This window comes from Lissotriton vulgaris, chromosome 4_1 (assembly GCF_964263255.1).
Source record: "Lissotriton vulgaris chromosome 4_1, aLisVul1.2, whole genome shotgun sequence".
NCBI lineage: Eukaryota > Metazoa > Chordata > Amphibia > Caudata > Salamandridae > Lissotriton > Lissotriton vulgaris.
In genome coordinates, this window is record NC_141691.1 from 1,263,012,907 (window position 1) to 1,263,035,923 (window position 23,017).

Genomic DNA, 23,017 nt, shown 5'->3' on the forward strand with positions numbered 1-23,017 from the left:
ATTCCCCTATAAACCCATAACCCGCTACAGAACATATTTATCAATTAATCAATTAATTAAAATCAATTAAAAATAATTCTCAATTAATTAATTAATAATTTCTACTAATTAATAATTAATTTAACATAATTAAATTACTTCCCACCCTATTCCCCTATAAACCCATAACTCGCTACAGAACATATTTATCAATTATTCAATTAATTAAAATTATTTAAAAATTATTCTCAATTAATTAATTAATAATTCCTACTAATTAATAATTAATTTAACATAATTAAATTACTACCCACCCTATTCCCCTTTAAAACCCATAACCCGCTACAGTACTAAAAGACAACATTTAACTAAATTACATTAAAGATAAATTATAAAACATAATAAATACAATATAATATACACAACATTTATTTAAAAATCAATATTAGTAACATCGAAATTATTTACTTAGATATTACTGACATCGATATTTAAAACTTCGATATTACTAATATCGATATTAAGAGTGTCAGTATTACTTACCTTCTATATTATGTCCCTTCGATATTTAAACTTCGATATAATTGTATATCAGAATTTAAAACTCGATATTTTGTCTGTGTACCCTGTGCTCAACCTAGCAGCTAGACTAATCACTGACTGCAAATTCTTCGATCACATCTCCCCTGCCCTTAAGACCCTTAAATGGCTACCCGTAGAAGGCCGATACACCTACAAGATTGCATGCATCACGCACAAAGCCCTTCATCAACAGACCGCGCGGTATCTCACTTGTAAACTCAACAAAGCAGGCTGCTCTCGATCATTGCGTAGCACGAACTCTCTCCTTATCCCACCCCTGACCAAAAAGAAAACTATGCAATTCCTCTCCTTCTCCAGAAATGCCCCCACCATCTGGAACGGCCTCCCTAAAGACCTGCGCTGCAACCTCTCATACATCAGCTTCAAAAAAGACCTCAAACTGCACCTGCTCAACATATACTGGGGTTCTTAATACTTTCCTCTCCCTAACTTCGCCTTTCTCACCTCCTCCGCCTTTCTCACCCCCCTTCCATGTTCCCTCCCCTCAGTCTTTAACTCCCTCCCTTTGCCTACTTTCACTCACCCTATCCACGCCTCCCCGCCCACCACCCATTACCACTTATCCTCCCGTCCATCTACATGTTATTGTATATAATCTTGACTACTTGTATTCATTGTATTTTTGTTACTATGTCTCACCAACTTGACTCTTGTTAATTGTATTATATTAACTGTACCTTGTAACTCAACCTGCGTGAAATCCACAATTTGTACAACTGTGTTTTGCCTGTACTACACTCACTTTGTAAAGCGCTCTAAAACATCCTGGTCCAGCCAGAACTATATAAAAACTTAAAAATAAATAAATAAAAAGTGTGTCCAGCAAGATTGGCTGAGCTTTTGCTAACCATCAGGTAGAATTGGAGCAATCTTGCAGGCACCTTACTGCTTTCATTACTCCTGTGGGAACATTTTGGTATAAGAATATGCCTTTTTTGCTTAGCTTCCACAGCCTCTGTTTTCCAACGAATCATGGAGTCTGTTTTGAAAGTGATCAAAAGGGTTGTCGCATTTCAAGAAGATATACTCATTGCTGCGAAAGACTTACAGGAACATTATCAGATAATGTGTACAGTTTTGGAAAGATTACAGCAAGTGTCTATAGTTGCCTATCTTAAAAAGTGTGAATTCGCTAAATCAAGTATTGAATATTTGGACATGTTATTTCTCAAAAAGGGGTCGACCCACGCCATGGTTTGGTCAATGCCATCATCAATACTCCTGTGCCAACAAGCAAAGAACAAATATCATCCTTTTTGGGGGTTTGTGAATTTTATGCAAAGTTCATAAGGAATTTCGAGGATAAGATGGAAAATATCAGGAATTTGCTTAAGAAAAACGTAGTTTTTTGATGATGTGTTGAAAATGATGAAAAAATATTTTGTCAAGGGTTGGCCTAGGGAAAGGTCTTTACTGTCTGATTTGCGGCCATATTTTAAGGTTGCAGAAGTATTGACACTGGAAAAGGAGGACATAATTTTGAGGGGAGTCAAGTTTATTTCACCCAGGTCATTAAGACATAAAACCATTCAGTCTGGTCATGATGACCATTTGGGTCAAACTTTCACAAAAATAAATGTACGTTCTGTTCATTGGTGGCCTAGCATGGACAATGAAATAGAACAAACTGTCTGTGAGTGTGTAACTTGTTCTACAAGTAATAAATCTTTGAAAACTGTAACACCTCCACTCTATCCCATGAAGTTACTGGACAGACCATGGTCAAAATTGGCAGTGGATTTCATAGGACCTTTCAAATAACTGTCAATTAGGCACAAGCATGCTTTAGTTTCAGATGGTTATTAAAGCCAATGGTGGGAAGTAGAGTTTGTTCAGGAACCAACCAAAGCCACTGTAATTTCATTTTTCAACAACATTTTTGGACGTCAGGGTCTGCCTAGAGAGTTGGTATCCGATAAAGAGGTACAATTTGTATTGAGAGAAATGCAGGAGTTTTTTTGTAAAAAGAGGAATAGTGCACAAGAAAGTTGCATTATAGCACCCACAATCCAATGGTTTAGTTGAGAAGATAAGTCTATCATTATTTGAGTGTGTGCAATGGGCCGTGAAAAATAAAACAGGTTGGCGATGGATAGCATGTTGTTCTCCCATAGTACTTGTCATACTACTGCAATCGGAAAGACACCATTTGAAGTGATGAGAGGTTGTGTGAAGTGTGTCCGGCTTTGTTAAAGGAATTTCAATCCCTTTTGGTTCATGAGAAGGACATGGATGGAGATATTCGTCTTAAAGTTGAAGTCATGCTAACAAAGATGAACAAGCAGTTTGATGAGTAGCATGGCATTGGTGAATTCAGTGACAAAATTTGGTTTGGAGACTGGGTTAGCACAAAGGAACCTGTTTATGTACCCAAAGGCCACTCCAAATTTGGAGAGCCAACTAGAGTGGAAGCAGTGAGTGGACATGCGACCAAAATCAAAGGGCATGAATGGTGGAAATTGTCTAGAGTAGTGAAGGGCAACAACAAAGATGCCAGAGAGAACTCTGATCGAAATCACTCCAGCGAGGAATTTGTTAGTATGCCTGCTCGGAACGGAGATGTGGGGAATTCCTAGGAGTATGGTAGAGTTAAAAAAAGAATAATCAGAAAATCAGCAAGGTTCGGGGATTAAAATTGCCATTTTATTATTATTTACATAGGCATGGAAAATGTACATTTGTATTGTGACGAATGTTTATTTTTGTCTTTTTTTTAGTTAATCCATAACAAGTGATTTCTTGCAGTTTGCTCTGTGCATTAATTGTATATTATTGGTATTGCGCATGATAGTATATTTATTTATCAGTCTAGTATTTTTCTAAGGTAATTTATTTGCCGCTGAAAGGAGGGAGATGTGGTGAATCACTACATGCACTATCTACATGCGGCAGCGCCCGTGCAATGACGCATGGAGTGTCATTCTAAGTTCGAGGTGAAATGTGACTTTTTGAATGTGGACCATACGTTTATCTGATGTTTGCTCCTGGTGCTACGAAGATTGTACTGAATAAACCCATCACCTCATGAGACTGGTCTGCGATTCATTATTCTGGTGGCACTTCGACACTTTCCCTTCCTTCGTTGTCTGTACATCAGCGAGCATCCTTGACAAGGAGACAGACAGGAGCAGAACCTACAGAGCAGGATTCCTGCCAGTGCCAGCCAGGTTGATGAGTACCATCTCCAGCACCAAGGACTGCAATGATGCAGGAGGTGATCCATTAAGCCAGGACCCAATTCCTGCATCAAGCACCATCCGGGACCAAGGAAGCCAGCATCGGATTGCTGCAGCTTGGCTTTTCATTCACCCAGCGCCATTCAGGACCAAGGACTTAGAGGCATATTACCAAGCCCGCGATAAATGCGTTAGCGACTTTTTAAAGTCGCTAACGCATTTTTTTTATTGCACTATTCCCAATACCTCTCTAACCTGAGTTAGAGACGCATTCTTGACGTCATCTATCGCCCCGCGCTGGAGGCGATAGATAACGCTAATGGGATGCAGGGTGGGCGTTCCCACGTCCAACCACATGTAAAATGTGGTTGGAGGTGTTAACACCCTATTATCAAGGCAGGCGTTGGGAGAAGGAGACCTGCGATAAACTCGTTTATCGCAGGTCTCCCAACGCCTGCTTTGATCAGGTGTTAGGCATTGATGACATGGGGGTGTGGATCATAAAGCTGAATCCACCCCCCCATATTATCAAGGCACACATTAGCGCGTGAAAACAACGCTTGTTTTCATGCGCTAATGTTCCCTATTGACGACTATCGCCGGATTTAATTTCTCCTACGTGTTGCGTATTGATAATTACGCGCTATCACGGCGATTAAATCTGGCGATAGCCGGCAATATGGAAATGTGCGATGTGCTTTTATTAACGCACATCTTGTTAATATGCCCCTTAATTCCTGTAGCTTCTGGAACCTCCGTGCACCTATCACCTACTGTGGAGATCATTTGAATGCCCAGCAGTCTTCAGGGGATTAGAAAAGATAAAATAGACTTGCGCACTTTCAGCAAGGCCAATGCCGGTGCTCTGTGAGCATAATCTCTAGTGTTTTTGTGGTCTGATTTATTTTTTCCACATTTTGGTTGAGTTGTTCACCTTTTCCAATTAGTAGCATAGGTTCTGGAAATAGGATGAGTGTGTGTGTGTGGGGGGGGGGGGGCATGAGGAGGTACTGCAGCACCCGCCTCCCCCCCCCCCTTCCCAAAAAAAAATAACCTTACTGGTGACATGAAGGTGACAGAGCAATAAAGACGACTTTCAGTTTTCTTTTCTTTTCTTGTAACAGAAGGCTAATGGCAAGCGATATTGTCTACTTGTAACAGAAGGCTAATGGCAAGCGATATTGTCTAACAAATTGCTGCTTATTCTTTTAACATTTTGATGAAAGTTTACTTTCTTTCACAACAGGATGAGAGTGTTTTGGGAAGGTTGAAGGAGGATTCAAAATAACAGTTAAGAAAGCACAAATGAAATAGTCAATTAGAAATTCTCAAGTATGGTGAAATATTTGAATAGGATCAAAACAAACAAAGATACTTTACTTGGTGATGCGCAAAAGATAAATATTTGTTGGAACCAGGGGCGTAGCATCCATTGGTGCAACAGGTGCAGTGGCACCAGGGCGCAGAGGCCTGAAGGGACCATTCAACCTTGATTGTTGCCGCATTTCACAGATCAAACAGGGGCTAGAGGATTCATTTTCTTCCTTGCACTCGTGCCCATGATGAACTGACTGTTCCACGCGCTAGAACCAGATTTTCACACACTATCCTTTGCGTACTGTATAGTTTTATCAGTAAAATGGCATGTCTGTTCAAATTTAGAGGCAATTTCAAATTAAAATGTGCTGTCTCTAAATGACCCTGCACTACCACACCATGAACCACCAGTTCATAAAGAGGTTATAGGAAAGCCCTATCATCACTTGCTCGTTGTGGCACTTGCATGCTAATTATGTGTTGCATGAGCTATTTTGTGAAGTAGGAGCCGCTCAAAAGGCGGCATTTCAGGGCAATTTGAAAAACTAGAATCAGACAGGTAGATAGCTCATTGAGGGCAACAGTTGGGCCTGATTCTGAGTCACGACTACGGAGCCTCTTCCATGACTGCGGAGCCTCCTCCATGACTACGGAGCCTCTTCCATGACTGCGGAGCCTCCTCCATGACTATGGAACCTCCTCCATGACTGAGGAGCCTTCTCCATGACTGCGGAGCCTCCTCCATGACTACGGAACCTCCTCCATGACTGAGGAGCCTCCTCCATGACTGCGGAGCCTTCTCCATGACTGCGGAGTCTCCTCCATGACTGCGGAGCCTCCTCCATGACTACGGAGCCTCCTCTATGACTGCGGAGGCTCTTTGTGATTTGGGCCCTTGTTGTAATATAGACCACATGTTGAATTCTTGCAAAGCTGACTCAGGCTTTTATGCTTTATGGGCCAATAGAATGAATACCTCTATCAAGTGAGAAATAATAATTGTTTGTACAGTGTTAATGATTATACAGATAATTACGAGTGGCAATCAGTAGGACTTCTTCAACGCAGACTTGTGACCAACAACATCACCTTGGGGGACACGCCAAGTGCTGCTGACTTGCCCTACAGTGTCTAGTTTGTGCTGGTTCTGCTTTGTGTACACTTAACCATCAGAGTATGAGCTATGGACTTGAGTTCATAGGGACTGTTGAATTGTGTTCCACCCAGCACCCTGTTGGTCCCAAAACTGGCCTTCTACTCATCTGATGGCGTAATAACTCCAACACACAACTCCACCTCTCTAATATCATTCTGTAAAGCACCCAGCACAACACCCCTTCCCCCGTGGCTTAAACACCTTTAGTAGGTGCCCACATCTCTCTAATACCATAATCTACCCAAGCAGGTACCCCAACACTTCTAAGGCAGTAATGCCCCAATATCTGGAATATGCCCCTGCACATGCCCCCTCCCCTCTAATACCTCAGTACTCCCCCAGCATGTGAATCCACCTCTTTATTGCCCTAACCCACCCCAGCATGTGCATCCTTCCTTTTAAATGCTACAATCTGACGTGTGTGGCCATCTCACTCCATTATCATCAAGCACTCTCTTTAAAGCTCCAATCTTTTCTCCAGCACGTCATTGCTACCAGTTGTGTTGGCCCCATTAGTTTGTTGAAAGCACCACTAGACGGCCACACTCAGAATGCTCTGGGTCATAAAATGCCTTGGTCCGGAAGACCTTGTCATGAGGTGACCATTCTAAGAGCGGTGTTTGCATCAGCCTTGGAAAGCATTGCATTATCTTTGATAAAGTATACGTTCACTTTTCTCATTTTTATTTAGAAGTAGGCGGTCTTGCAAAAAGGTATTTTTCCTCATTCTGAAGAGCTTCCTTGGATTCTAATTTACAGGTCTTTTAATGGGCAAGTAGAAAGCACATTCATCATGTTCCATGTTTTGACTCATCATAAATTAGCATAGAGGCCAATATGCCTGCACCACACACTGTGTAGCATGCAGATCACATATTTGTATTTCACTTAGTCAGCTCCCGTAGATTATTGTTTTTATCACACATATCTGTGTATTATTTTCAGTCCACAAGTTTCATTCCGAATATAGCACAGTGAGCCATAAACTAGTATGAAGGAGCTGCCTGCAAACTGCAACCACAGGTTTAGAGCCCTATTGTTTTTTCTCATTCTTTCGTTATGATAAGATCACTAAAAGGGATTTCTTTGGGTAGTAAAAAGTAATATTAGTAATGACTACCCCAACCACTGCATTGCATTTTAAAACCTGATTTGGTGTTTCTGCAGACCAAGCACTTTTAACATAATGCATACCATTATGGATGATGAGTGACTCCTACACCCTGCAACCCTTATTGTCTTATGTAACGTTTCCTGAGTCCCAGTGCTGGGCAATTACACAAGGACAAGTTTAGCTCACCTCAGGATTTTCAAACCAGGAATGCTGAGGTTTGGGTACTACATGGACATATGCTAAGTGCAGCAGAGCATTATGGAGGCGCTTTATCCCTGTATGGCCTCTTGTTTCTTTGATAAGGCCTCTGTATGGGGGTTGCAAAGAGGCTGTAGGTACAGATGGGCCCAGCAAGGTGAACATCTAATTCATATTTTTATCGAGCATTCTGGGACTTGCAGTTCCATATGTGCCATCATGAAAACAGGACTACAAGTCTCATGAGGTCAAGCAAAACTTGATGAACTATGAAGATGTAGTCATAGGAAACCTATGTGCACTTTCACTGAAGGAGAGCACTTACATGACTTAATATTGGTTGAATAATCAAGAATGTTTGGAACATGTTTTACAGGTTGTTGTCTACCTTCATCCCTCATGCATTGGCGTGCAGGACTCATTTTGTCAGGATTCCTGTCACAGCCCACCTCTCTTGCCTATCACAAAATATACCTGCAAGATTCCTATCATTCCCCCCAACACTTATGAATGAAAAAATGTCTTGTACTCTGACTTTTGACCATATTACATGCTGTTGATAATTGCTAGCGACAGCTAGTATTCCCTGTTTGTTTTAAACGGCTTAATAGCTTTTACAACTGTGCTACCATGCATATGTGAGGTCAGGTTTTAGGAGCCATGGAAACATCCAGAAAATCCACCAGAATAAGTGTCAATCAACAGGCATAGATAACTTAAACGTGAAACTTCCAGAAGACAACCCTCATCAAGTTAACCATAGGCTTAATGAACAGTCTAAGGTATCTTGTAGAAGACAGCCTCATCAAATTAACCACCTGCACCTGTTCCTTGCTATTGACAATTAGAACACTATCTTTGTGAACATTCTAAAACACCTTCTAAAAGGCAGCCTCATCAAGGTAATTATCTGCACTGTTCCTTGCTACCAAGAATTAGAATGCAACCTTTGTGAACGTTCTAAAACTGTGCAATTAACACGCACGGACAGAACAATGACAAGCTGTCTTATTTCAAGACCAATCACACTCCTCCCCCTTGCGTAGCCTCTTTGCCTGCCACTTACCTGTTTCCCAACTTCCAGGACTCTGTCTTGCAACTCCTTTGTCCTTTCCACTTCGCCCTCAACGCAAAGGAACTCCTTCATCAGTCTCGCACCTGGATGGAAAATCAAGAAGAAAAGGAGAGGCGCATTAACAGACTTGATTTCACTATGCCTGAGCATAGTCGCAACATTGTGCTTGAAGACAAGGTAACCAGTGTTTTTATTCAGCTTCTACATTCTTTTGGCAGGGTTCTGCCATATAGGACTTGAGTGAACCTAATCCCATCCAAATTAGCTTGTGGGTTTGATGATGTAATCATACTCATACTACAGTTTCGGAACTTTGATGAAGGAACGTCTAGGGACTATCTAAAAAAGAACTGACGTGAGGTGACACCTTAAAAGATATAGCTAATACAAGACTAAAGCCTTATTCTTTGTTTGTTTATAGATTACATATCTGCTAGTACCATTAATCAGAGTGGTGTGAATGCCTGCTGCAATGGTGCGGTTGAGTAGACGAGTCACTGCATTTTTTTACTTCACACGCTCTCCCATTACAACCCCCTTCCCCCTAGGATTTTTCACAGGAACAGTATCTCCCTCACTGAGAGCAAGTCTGGAGAAGATTCAGGAACTAGTGTTGCCGACCCATTGGAATCACCTGGGATCCAGGTAGGTGGCATAATGACACATTTGCTATTCTTTAACAAAATGTATTGCAGAATTTGAGACTTCGAAGTTGATTAGTGGCTGGAATATTATCTCCCTATGCTAGTGTGCTTGCCTTTGTGGTCGTAGTGTTGACTACAAGGAGTTTGTGAGAGAGGTGATGGTGTTACATGTGAAACAACCTAACAGAGTTCTGCAACAATGTTCCTGGCTCAACACTGGTATTATTTTCACCCTTAAATCAGCACATATTTCTTTCCATTCCAATTGCCAATTCTGCCACACATATACTCAGTTGTGACTTTCTGTTTGTCCTTTTTATTTTGTAATTGTCATGTGTGGCTTGGATAATGTGCTCTTCTCAAGGTGGAATGTGTGCCTGAAACATAATCACGTCGTACCAGCCTTCACATTCTCAAGTCAGCTTACACTGTCTGCATCTCATCACTGCAGATGAAAGTACCATATTTTTTCTCTATCTTTCCATTTCACTGCGTTAGGATTCGTCAGACCTTGAGAATGAATGGGGAGAGGTTGTCAGTGTCAGACATTAGTTTAATACAAATACAAATTCATTCTATGTGCTGAAAATGAGTTTGCTGAAGTGATTACAAAAGGATAGTGCTTCTCAAGGTACTAAAAGGAAGCAGATGGAGCCAGAATGTGCTGAGGACATTGAACCTGTTGTATCTGAAGGTGGTTGCAATACTCATCATTCAGGTGATGATAGTACTTCTGACACCACTGTGCATTCTAGTGAGAGTTTCTTCTGTTTTCTAAGCAATACACTGCTTTAGACTGCTCGACCACAAAGCTTTGGGTATGAGGGAAACCTTACAAAGGACATATGTAAAATATTCCTGTTGATTCTTTAATCTACCATATTTTGTGGGAATTGGTGGTTGTCCTTTGCTTTAAAGCTGCTGTTGCAAATGATTCTGATGTCCACACTTATTTTTATTTACATGAACTTGGGAAGTTAGGGGCACCGAGCCCCCCTTTATCCACTGAAAGCTGGAGTTTGTGCAATGCAAACAAGCGTTGGCACTTATTCCAAAGCTCCCTAACATACTATGTAGCGTACAGAAAGTAATGCGGGGCACATGCACTAGGAGGTTGTGGAAATAATATAGTAGGTGTGGGGGCTTCGCCATTTTGGATAGGGACTCCAGAACGTTCATTGGGGATGCAGGGAACCGGTGGCCCTTTTCAGATTATCATCAATGAGATCTTGTGTGGTATGATGAATGGGGATGCTTAAGTATCGGAAAGTGTGTGGTTGCCATAGTAGGGGGTGGGTATTCACCATCAGGAGCTGCAAATTACCCCCAAACCGGAGGCTGTGCTGAACTCTTCTAGAATATCTCCAATCTCCACTACTCCACAGTAGTAGCCCTAATACAGATGAGCACATCCTCAGCGTAGAACGAGAGGTGTGTATCTCGTCCCCCATCGGTATGCCCCATGTCTCCCCTGCTGCTGAAGCTGCTGGGCCTGCAGTTCTATTGCGAGAGCGAACAGGAGTTGAGACAAAGGACACCCCTGTAATTTTCCTCTACTTATGGTTGTGGGTTCTTAAATTCAGCTTCCAGTCTACACTCTGGCCATAGGATTGGTGTGAACAAGTCTTCTTAGGCATACAATTTGGCCTGTAATGCCCAACGACACCAGTGTAACAAACATAAATTCCCAGTCCACTGTGTCAAAAGCTTTCTCTAGATCCAGCACCAGACATGCTGCATAGGGCATTGGGCCGTTGTCGGTTCCATCATTCTGTGGAGCCTTTGTATATTCGGAGTGGTTGATCTGTGGGGGTTGAATCCATTTTGGTCTTGATGGACTAGTGAGGGGAGGCAATCGAGGAGGCGCCCTGCAATGATCTTACTGAGTATTTTATAGTCAGTCCCCAGTATGGATAACAGACATTAGGACAACACTTTAAGAGGGTCCTTCTTTTGTTTTTGCAGGGAGACAATTGAGATTCTCTTTGTGTCTGCGGAAGGAAGCCCTCAGCCAGAGCACTTTGGTAGAGCTCAAGCAGCTTGGGAGCCAAGAGGGCCTCGTAGGCCTCATAGAACTCAACATGGAGTATATCTAAGCCCAGGGTCTTACTAGTAGCTGACCCCCATATGGCACCCAGATCTCCTTTTCCGTGATGGGTTCATTGAGGTCTTCTCGGACCACTGGGTCAACCAGTGGCAGTGTAATTCTGCCTAGGAAGTCCTGTTTGGGGGCCTCAAGATTTGCAGAAAGAGGGTCATATAAGTGCTGGTATTAGGAAGTGAATGTTGCATGAATATTTGATTGCCTGGACATCAGACTAGCCGGTGACTGACGAATCAAGGTAATAAGGGAGACTGGTGGTCCGCTGCACAGGAGCCATTGCAGTAGATGGCTTGATTCATCACCCTCTGTGTGCATTTTTGCCAAGTAAGCCCTAAAGTCCAGGCTTCAAAGTTGCTCTATCAATCGAGCGTGGTGTTCTCTGGCCAAGCCCCTGCTTGCCTCGGGCAGCTTGGGCTTCTTGTGCCTCCCCTTCCAGAGTGCACAGTGACATCTCCAAATGGGTTAAATCATTGTGGAGATTGGCTCTCTTACCTACCACTGTATTGATAGAGTGTCCGCGGAGTACGACCTGTAGTGCCTCCCATTATGTGGGCCTAGTAGAGGCTGTGTCCCAGTTCTCCTCCAGGTATTGTGACAGTGCCTCTCTAGTAGTGTTGCAGAATGCAGGATCTTCTAACTGGGCAGGCGCCACCTCAGAAGGGGTGGACCGGGGGGTGCTCCAGTCAAGGTGGATCTGGATTGGGTTGTGGTCTGAGAAAGCCTTCCCTCGATACTCTGAATGAGTGACTTGGGAATGGATGGTCGGGTTGCATAGTATCTAGTCAAGGCGCACATGAAGATCATGTGAGGGCAAGTAGTAAGAGTAATCTTATGTATCGGGGTATAGGGTGCACCAGCTGTCCAGCAGGGACCAGTGTGTGAGCCATTGAGTGAGACCCGTTGCAGCTGAAATCACTGGAGAGATGGAGAATGAGGGATATGAGCTGTCTAGGAAAGGACAGACAATACTGTTAAAGTCTCCTCCAATGATCCATGGAATATGTGCCCAACAAGTGAGAATAACTGATAGGTAGGCTAAGACGTCCTGTTGGGCTGTGTTTGGTGCATAGATGCTGCCTAACAAAAGGGGTTGACAGTCAAGTTTTCCCTCCACCGGGACATAATGCCCTTCAGGGTCTATTATGGGTTTAGGCAGGGGAAGGGGACAGCCGATCAGACCCATAAAAGGGCACCATGAGCAAACCCAGAGTAAGTGATGCAATAGCATTGTACCCGCCAGCGCTTCTGCAACTGGGCATTCTCCACACCTACTATGTACGTTTCTTGAAGGAACTCAACAATGGCATTGTGCTGCCTAATGTATTGCTGTATGGCATTATGCTTGCATGCTGTCCTTATGCCACAGACATTCTGTGTGAATATCTGAAAGTTAACCATAACTACATTCATCCAGGAAGGAGGCGAGAGAAGCCAGGAGGGAAAACACAGGGGGACCTTCAAACCTCATAGTAGTGATGCAGGGCAGACTAGGCCCAGGGTTGGTGCGCGACCTGTCTAACTGGTGTAACAGAACCCTCAACGCCCCTCCCAGGGCAGCCGAAGAAACGGCGACTACCCAAACACAAAACAAACAGACCCATTGATGGGGAATTCTGGGATATACGGCCTCACTAGAGGCTCCAACCAAGGAGAATGTCCTGGCGGTGACTGGTGAAGTCTGATCTAGTGCCAGCGAGCTATCTGGCACATAGCGCATTTGTAAGCCTCAGGCATAGTGCAGTGACCCATTGTGGCTCTGTGGAGGGCAGGAGCGAGGATGGGTGCAGCAGGACACCAGTGGGGGGAAGTCTCAGGAGCCCCCCCATCTCAGCCATAGGTACAGTCACACACAACCATGCAGTAATCCTCAAACAAAAAAGTGTGGCTATGCCAAGCTTGCCTAGTGCATTGCTTTGGGGTAATCAGGGTCTAAGACTAATAGCAGCACTGCTCCACCCAGTCCCAGGTGGCTGCAGGCTCCGAAAAGAAATAATTAGTCTGGCTAACCACTACATTTAGTTTAGCCAGCCAAAAACAGCAGTGAGTAGGTGAGTCCCACCTATTGCAGTTTTATTTTGACTCCCAGAAAGGATGCTCTGCTGCGCTGTACTGGCAATGTGTAATCAGAAAAAAGGAAGATCCTTGCTTAGTCATGCAGTAGTGGTGCTACGGTGTTGGCTGCCCAGGGTGTGACCTCCTTGTTTCTGAAGTTCATGACCCAGACTACCACCAGCCGGGAGTGGTGGGTCCGGGAAGTGGTCGGCCATAAGGCACCCTAAGGGCACGCTCCACGATGCATTGAGCCTACAGCTCTCAGGAGTGACAGCTTGCGCCAATTATGCCTCAAAGAAGGCCACTGGGTCCAGCCCCTTTGCCCCTTATGGAATCTGACTATTTGGAGACTGTTGTGGTGAGATCATCCCTCAGAGTCCTCTGCCATATTCTCTAGCTCCTGAACCTTAACAGCGATGGACCAGACCTGGCCCTCCAGTTCCAACACAGTTGACCGGATTTCATATAAGGTGCACTCCGTTGGAATGACACGCCTTATAGCTATCTGTCGTCCTCCCGGAGCAGCCCCACTCTAGCACCACCATGTACACCCGGTTCCACAGGTCCTGTCGGGTGTGAGCTATGGCCTTAAGGAGCCTGTCCAGCTTTGCATCTGCTGGGGAGGTGGCTTGATCTTCCGCCGGTGTCTCCCGTTCAGTGTTGCTATTAAGTGTGAGATAATGGTGGCCCAATGAGTGCACTCTTCCTCTGCCCCTCTATCCCATCTCCAGAAGCAAGCTAGCTGTCAGCTCTGGTGCAAATGCCCCACTGATGAAGCGAAGCACCTCCAGGGAAGAGGACATTAGGTGAGATGCCGCTGTGCTCTGATTTGTCAACTACCATGGACCCGCCTGGTCCTTGAACTACATCTGGAGGCCACATGCCAGGGTGGCATGAGCAGTTGCAGTGGTGCGAATATACAGTTGTCACTCAGGTCACAAATGGGTGGTGTGAGTACCAACTGGATAGAGAGGAGCCTTCCATGTGGCCCGGTATGAAGGGTCAGGCTGGCTCTGCTGCAAAGGTAACACAAATTGCATTAGGATAGCGCAGTGTCAGGACCCTCCACTCCCCCTCCAGGCTCAGTTTGGGCAAAACCAGAGGGGAGGGCACATGCAGTCCAGCTGCGCTCAAATCCCTGCCCTGGGCAACAATGCAGCATGAGGAGAAGATCAATAAACTTGATGGCCCTGCTCGTGGTGTGAAGGACAGGCCCACAATCCTCCTCAGGTCTGGGAAGTGCCACATTTATTCCACACAGTGGGGGAGCAACTCCCTAACCTCCTCCACCCTGGGGCTCAATATGCTCAATGTTCAAGGAGGGGCACCATAATAAACCAGGTCCAGGGCTGAAAGCACAGCTGACACTCAGAGGATCTAGGCCAAGGGCATGTGCGCATCAGCTATGAGGCCAAATAAGGCAGGGGGAAGTAGCTGCCACGCAGATCACCAGAATGACAAGGCCCAGTGCCATGCAAGTGCTGGATTCCCTGGCAGGCCCACAAAATATTAGGCCCAGACTCCCATCTACAACAATGAAAAGGATGCCAAACTGAAGAATGTACACAGGGTGCCAGGCACAGGAAAGGGTGCTCCCTCGGTCCCTCAACACCCCAGAGGGTAGAGGGTACTCACTATTGTCTCGGCCAGTGCGGCATAGGTGCGGGCAGAGGGGCTCCCAGTTCAAAATATGGTAGCCAGCGCCGTGGTCTATGGGATCTGCAGAAGGGATCTCCGCGCTGCCCTGCATTGCCTGTCACCCCTCCAAGCACTTAGGCAGTCCAGGCCAGAGGGGAGATGCAGAGAGGGATAAATGGACCTCCCCACGCAGAGAGAACAGTGTCCTACAGGCCATGCCAGCCTCCTCGCACGTCCCCAGCAGCTAAGAAGGAAGCACCAACCGATGGTGCCCACAGCCACTCCCAGTGCCACAGATGTATGCTGGGAGGGTGGGAATGGGTGTCCCCACACAGGGCAATGCACCCCTGGAGCCACAACCCCCACAGGGCGACCAAGCCTCAGAGTCAGTCTGACCCTTCCACGCAAATCCAGTCACCAGTCCAGGATTCACAAGCGTGGCTCATCAGGGGTTAGAGTGTGGGCGGATGATCTAACGATCGGCCCGACCAGCCACCCCAGGCGATACCCGAGGGGGTCAAAACTGTGCGGGAAATTTGATGATACAGTGGACTGCAGTTTGATCAGTAGCAGATCAAATTGGATCTTGGGTCATGGTGCAGAGCAGATTTAGGACATGTTGGCCATCTTGCCAAGGTTTGCTAGGCTCTACATTTGAACGAGAATATTAAAAGTATCATTTTATAGCAGCAAGAGCACCCAGATTACCTAACAGATTGAAGAACTGGATCTGTTATCACTCACACCAAACAAATCTTGATCCTAGTAAATGTTTCCCAAGTAGCCCCACCCCTAAACCCACTTCCTCACCCTGCCCCCTAGGCCACATATCAATTTGGTGAGTACTGAAGTGTAGTTCCTATATTACCAATAGGCTCTGCGCATTGGAATAACATAAACGATAGTTTAGACGTAGGACTGAGGTCGACTAGGTCTCTATTGAATATGCTAGACTTAATTGTGTGTGCCAGCTAGCTCAGAGGTCACTAGAAACGTTCTCGAGTAAACAAGAAGGTGTTTAGCTTTCCTGAATAGACAAGAAGGGATTAGCTTCTGACAACCGCATAAACATGACAACTTTGCTCCCTCCAGAAAAAGGAGTATATCTCCAGAGTCGCGGAAACAATAGATAGCTATTTTACTCAGTCAATCGTGCATGCTTCGTTTCACCAGAAATGCAGAGAAATAGATAGACGGGCATTTTCAATAAAAGGGTTATTTATTGAGCAGTTTTCTTTCTCATGCAAGAGAAATGAATTGCCACAATTGCAATACTTGTTATAAAGTAAAGTGCGTCCAGTAAAAGGAGTATCTATACTACTATTATAAAGGAAGAACTTTGAAACTTTGAGGCGGGTAAACTCGGGAACCACAGCGCCAATCCACACACCCGATACATCGTTATAATCGTCAGGGTGTGCAGATGGACATAGGCTATACAAACTTAATAAATATACGTTATTTAATGTACCGAAAAAAAAGTAGTCCCTTGGAAGAAGCGACGTGCGTGCCCGATGTGGGGAGGAACGGCATCCAGGAGCGCGAGGAGGACCGGCGGACATGGTGCGGGGAGGAGCGGTGAGGAGCGGCGGACAGGTGGTGAGGAGCGGCGGACAGGCGGGGAGGAGCGGTGAGCGGCGGATGAGGTAGGTTATTTATTTATTTATTTAGAAGCGGGGAGCGGCGGAAAAATGAAGCAAAAATGAAAATCGTGAGCAAGAGGAAGCAAACGGAGCATTTCAAAAGTGAGCCAAACGGTGCATTACAGGAGGAAAAAGTTACGTGTGCAGAGTACAAAAGCGTACATCGTGAGCAAGAGGAAGCAAACGGAGCATTACAAAAGTGAGCCAAACGGTGCATTACAGGAGGAAAAAGTTATGCGTGCAGGTTACAAAAGCGTAGAAAGTAAACATAGAGGTATAGGAGGAAAAAGTGACGTGTGCAGGTAGCAAGAGGAAACAAACGGAGCATTAAAAAGTGAGCCAAACGGTGCATTACAGGAGGAAAAAGTACGTGTGCAGGTTACAAAAGCGTAGAACGTAAACATAGAGGTATAGGTGGAAAAAGTGACGTGTGCAGGTAGCAAGAGGAAGCAAACGGAGCATTAAAAAAGTGAGCCAAATGGTGCATTACAGGAGGAAAAAGTACCTGTGCAGGTTACAAAAGCGTAGAAAGTAAACATAGAGTTATAGGAGGAAAAAGTGACGTGTGCAGGTATAAGGAGGAAGCAAACAGGGCATTAAAAAAGTGAGCCAAACGGTGCATTTCAGGAGGAAAAAGTTACGTGTGCAGGTTACAAAAGCGTACAAAGTAAACATAGAGGTATAATACTGCAATATATGGAGGAAGGCTCCGGGGGACCCACGGACAACGTCAGGGCGGGCGGGGGCCCTGAAGCCTAATTACTCCCGGACAACGTTGGGACAGGCTGCTAGTTATGAAATAATACTGTAAAAGCATTTATATGGTTTCTAAGCCATAAGATAATTAGAATGGATAAAATACATACAATGATAAAATAATGACTAAACGTACTCAACTGGTGTTTCTAAGATACGCCTACCCCGGTGTACCTAACCTAAGCCTAGTACGTGGGAAGGAGTAGATGAGTTACAGTTTTTGCCAAGAATCTGAATCAAGAATTCTCTATGGGTCTAATCAGCTCTGTACCTTGGGTATAGAATGAAGGAGGTCTTGTATCTCTCTCTCAGGACTCGATCTCCCAGCAACCCGCAAGGGTGACCGGAAAACACTGGAGCTGGATTTCTCGGCAGGAGAAAAGACAGCGTCTCTCTCAGTGCGTCAGCAGGGAGGGTCGGCTTCCTTCAGCATTCGCATCAGCAGGGCGTCGGGCAAGTAGATAGCCGATCTGCTCCAAACCACTTTGTGTTGCTTAAGGCAGATGTTGGTATATTTATACCTGGAAGGTGCCGAGTTTGACGTAAGGTTGGACATAAGACGTCACTAAGAACTGGCAGTTCTTTCAGGACTCTCAGGAGTTCTAGGACAAATCAAACAGAAGCAGGGGGAATTCCCAGGCTGCTGGAGGCTTGGTCTGTTTAAGAACGCATTGTGCTTTCTAGGAGTCTATGGGAGTAGCCTTGCCGTATTTGGACTGCATTGGGTATGACTTAATATGGATATGATTCTTATGCCTTTATAAGGATATGATTTGTTATAACCACATAAGGGCATAAATCTGGAAGGTCTTAATTAGGGTCCTAGATACATTCACAACACCCACTCCACGTATAATGTCCATCATTACTAAATACTAAGCAATTCTAAACATATATCGATGCATGTATTTTTCAGCCCACCCCAAAATACATAGTTAGCATTTGAAATGGTATATACACGAAAAATGAGTATAATACTGTACGCTTTTAGTAAGCAGTGGTGTCATTCAGATAATGCATATTTTGTACATTTAGAATGTTGACTGAATAAATCATGAAATTTACATTTATGAAATGGCTCTTAATACAGAAGAGAAGGCCGAGAGCATTTCATCACATATTTATACAAGACTGTACATGTGCTAGAGGCTAAGTATAAATATTGTCTCTAGAGTTTCTAAAATAGAAATCTTGTTCTCTAAGAATAGATCTACTTTAAGCAGAGTATCATGTGCCAAAAAAAAGGTAAATATTTTGGGAACTAGGGAAAAATAATTTTGTTTCTGGGAAAAAAATAGTTCCAATGTTTTTTAGAAGTTCTGTTTATCAAAACTGAAGGCCAAATTCAGAGTTCAGGGAACGTTGTGTGCTCGCTATTTCAAAAGTTATTCTCGTTGTTAGGAGAGAACATTAACTCAGATAGGCTGGTAAAAAATTTGTCTACAACAGTAGGTGAAAGTTGGACCAAATCCGAAAAAGTGGAAATAGTGCATATATGAGATGCATTACCGTCAGCGTTATCTGGATCAGCAATGTTCACAGAAGGTTGTACCTGTGTGCCGCTTTCATCTCGTACCTCACCGCCACCTAATCGTAATGGTTAGGTCTCAACGAATGCCGTAATCAGAATGGGTAGCCGCTGGGGACAACACGTTGCATGAGCCGTTACCGAGCCAAGCCAAGTATCGACATTCATAGGTACTGCTGATGGGAGTGTGAGACAGACATCTAACACGCGTTCTTCTCCGCAAAGCAGGCATCGTAGAACAGGTAAGATGCAATCTTGCCAGATTGGTCTGAATGAAAGAAACCAGGTAGTATTCAGATATCTTAGCCGAGCCAAGCTGGGGACTTTAGTGATCCGTTCTCGGTATTGCATTGCTAGGATCGTGTCTTCCATTGTAGCCTGAGTTTTGTCTGTGACTTGACTTGCCATATCGGAGCAGAAGGAACAAAAATAAGATGCCTGCCACGAGTCCCAAGATGAGAGGCAGGCCGCCGAACACAGAATGCACAAAATTCAGGAAGATGCCAAGAACTGCTTCAAAGGGTGCTAACAGTCCCGAAAAAATTGTCTTAAATACATGTGCGATGCCGCTGGTATCAGACATGTTTAAGATTTGACTTAACATTTCTACGAAATGCACGGGGCAATTTGTCGATAATAATGCATGTATCTCAGCTGCTGTCCTTGCAACTTGCATATCATACGTTTCTCTAGACGAGGTTAAAGGCACAGTTGTTTGTAAAAGAATAGACTTCATTCTGCTTAAAGTATCAATTCGAATAGAAGAGATATTCAAAGAAGGCCATATTGCCGCCTCCATGTCTGGTTTGCTGTTTGGATACAATACTTGCATACAACAAGTGACCATGGAAGTAACGCTCACGAGATAGGCTTTTCCTGGCACCATGCCACAACAGATGTGGTCACTTATTAGAACGTAGCTGCCGTTGGAAAGCTGTCTGAAAAAAGGCTCTATCTGTGTAGCAGGGGTGCTGTGCAGGTGACATGAAAGGTTATTTGATGAACCTTCGCAGGCTCCATGCAAGTTAATTCCTTGACACAGAAGTGTACCGCTTAGTGATTTTTTACAGTTGTTACCACTAAGAAATACCTCTTTCTTGCCCCCACTCCAACATCTATGTGTATAAGGTAAATTCCAGGTTGACTTGATGTATCCTTTACCCAACCTTTCATACAGGCCTGCTGGTATATACTTTTGGCAGTATTGAAACTGAAAAGTTGTTATTGGGATTGTAATGGTGCCATGTATTATCCACTCAATGACCGGTCGTTCTGACATTGTCAATGGTAATTTTTTGAGTGTTTCAATGCTGTGTTTCAGTGCCAAAGAGATTTGTTTATCAGTAAGGTTAAACATAGAAAATAATGACGTTGTGTTGATTAGACGCCATGGCACGTTGCCTGAACGTAAATTTTATAACGTCCAGCCTAACTGTACAATAGAACGTAATTGGGACTGGCCATGTTGTAACATTAGCATATCATAGCAGATGATACAATGCTGTCCAGTGAATAAATTCTGGAGGACAGCTTCGTTAACCCATTGTCCACTACAGAAAGTGATTTTTCCAAATGAATACGATCAATTTCTCGTATTTTTTCAGCAGTTTCAATTTGTGTTATGGTCCAAGCTTCATTATAAGCTGCGTATATACCGGCGTATATGAAACGTTTTTGACGCTGTTTGCGAGGTCCCAGTAAGAAATCTCGCAAGTCAGCGCCTTTTTTAAGTAAAGTTAAGTGTTGCTTAATTTCGGGTAGTGTGGATTTCTGTAGCCATTCGAGGCATAGTTTTCCTACACTGTATGTTGGTATTATCCCTGGATGTTATCTCTGGGAATATCTTGGGTCTGGCCTGTTCTGTTTGAACCCCTGTATTTTGTTCAGGAATCTATCTTGTCAGTTATTAGTGTCTGTGGGCCAGAACAACCATTTGTTCCAATTAGGAAGAGTTCTGTTATGTTTTAAAATAAGGGATACGTCTAACCCCTCATCTGTAGTGTTATTTCTATCAGGCATAGGCTTTGGTATAGACGGGTTGTTTAAATCTTTTATCTTGGCTAGACCAAGACAGGTTGTTTGTTGAATGGTGTCATTCAGGAACATTATTTGTTCTGGGATCATGCAGACTCTGAATAATGATTCTAGTCCTTGTACCTGCCATTCTTTTGTACACCAGACAGTTTTTGTCTTAATGTTGTTTTTCCAAAATTCAAAACCAAATGTAGACATTTTTTCATAACATTTTTCAGAATAAATCAGTTTAGTGTTGGTCAACATGTTTTTCATTCCTGTCTTATTCATAATTTTGAAATAAAACGTTTCTGGATCAGTGATATTAAACCCTGAGAAGTATGGGAATTTCTCATAAAATGTTTTCGAACTGCCTTTTGGCGCAGTTGGACAATGTTCCCATTGATTATAACTGAAAACATTTCTAGGATTAGCAGATTTATGCAAATAATGATGCCCAAAATTATTAAAGCAATACATTTCTTCATAATTCCATGAACCTTGTAAATAAACATGTTCTGTAAATTTTGCTGATATTTCTAAATCTGACATCACATTATTTATAGTTTCAAAGTCCCAATCATCAGAGAAAGTACTAGATGATACAAAGTCAGTCAGGGATATCTTGAACTGGTGTGGCTATTTCAAGAGTTCAACCGGGTCATAGATTTCGTAATCAGTATTGTCCCATGCTACACCACCAGGTATAGGAATGGCTGTGATGTTCACTGATGATAGTTCTCTTTTTTCAATGTGAGAGGATCTGTGAGGTTTTAGAACCAAGTTGATGTTCTGACTTTCTGTGTCCATTGTACTGTATTTTCCATCAATCATTCTTCCCAAGCTTAAAACTAAGATGAGCCAGAGCAGGAGGAAAAGTACACCTAACACAATCCACAGTTCAATCCAGGGTGAAATCAGATATGTTTCTCCAAGTTGATGGAAGAGTTCTGTAATTTTGTCTTTAAAAGTTTTGTTTTCTGGCTTGTCTCCATGTTCACTTGGATCATCAGAAAAGTCATCGAAATTGATAAAATGCAGTTCTGTCAATTGTTTGGATGGCATCAGGATTGTTATTAATCTTTGTAGTTGCTTCTTCCTTTTTCATATTGGTATAGTCCGAGGCTACATCATTGTAGACAGGTGTTTCTTGACGAACTGTTGCAATTTGGGTTTCAAGAGGCACAAGTTCCATGGCTTTGTTGCATAGTCCTTTTTTATTCACTGCAGGTTTATCGAATGTGATTAGTCTCTCAGTTTGAACCTCTTGGATTGTAGCAAGGTTTGGTCTTCTGCTACTTCTTGGGAGTCCACTGGGCCTACTACTTATTATTGGCCACATGGTTGTGGTTTTACCAGGTCGATTGATACAACTCGGTTCTCCTTTTTACCAGCAAGGGGCGGTAGTACTACTGATCTTGTTCCGCTGATAGCTAAGACAGGTACTGCTTTTCTGTAAGTAGGCCCAAATTCCTTCTTCACCGCAATCTTTTCTCTGACCAGATCCCCAATCTTTGGAATCCAGACAGGTCTTGTTGGGACAGGTGGTTTCTCTTCAGTGGCCGTTGGCTTTAGCTTTGTGTTACTTAGACTTCTTCTCGTTTCAGTCAAGTCCTGTAAAACAGCCAAACGATCTTTGATATCTAAAGCTTTTTGTTCCACCACTGAAGTCTGACAATCGAGGTCTTCGATAATCATTCTTGTACCAAACAAAAGTTCATACGGAGTGATTCCACCCAGAGAATTTCTTGGCAGATTGTTAAGACACTTATTAGATGTTTGACCCACCCATCACCCAAACCTAATACCCTCGCTGTTATAGATTGCTTTATGTCACGTTTTTTTCTCTCCACTACCGCATTTCCCTCAGGATGGAATGGACTAGAGTACCGCAATGCAATGCCCATGCTTGCCATGGCCTCCTTGTAAGCTCGAGAGCTAAACGCAGGACCCTGGTCAGAATGTAGCATGCCAATTGCGTATGTGCTGATAAAGACTTGCAAATCTTTTATAACAGTTCT

General features: G+C 43.7%; 1 protein-coding gene across 2 annotated transcripts in view; it reads right to left on the reverse strand.

Moving 5' to 3' along the window:
- The window catches only part of LOC147723120 (rho GTPase-activating protein 28-like), a 1,353,671-nt gene that overhangs the window by 1,081,641 nt on the left and 249,013 nt on the right, over positions 1-23,017 (reverse strand). The window contains exon 2 of one of the 2 annotated variants that reach the window (XM_086965470.1): positions 8,610-8,701. The exons of the other annotated variant lie outside the window; for it this stretch is intronic. The gene's annotated coding sequence lies outside the window, so the exon portion shown is untranslated. The remainder of the gene's footprint in view (positions 1-8,609; positions 8,702-23,017) is intronic. 2 annotated transcript variants of the gene reach the window in all.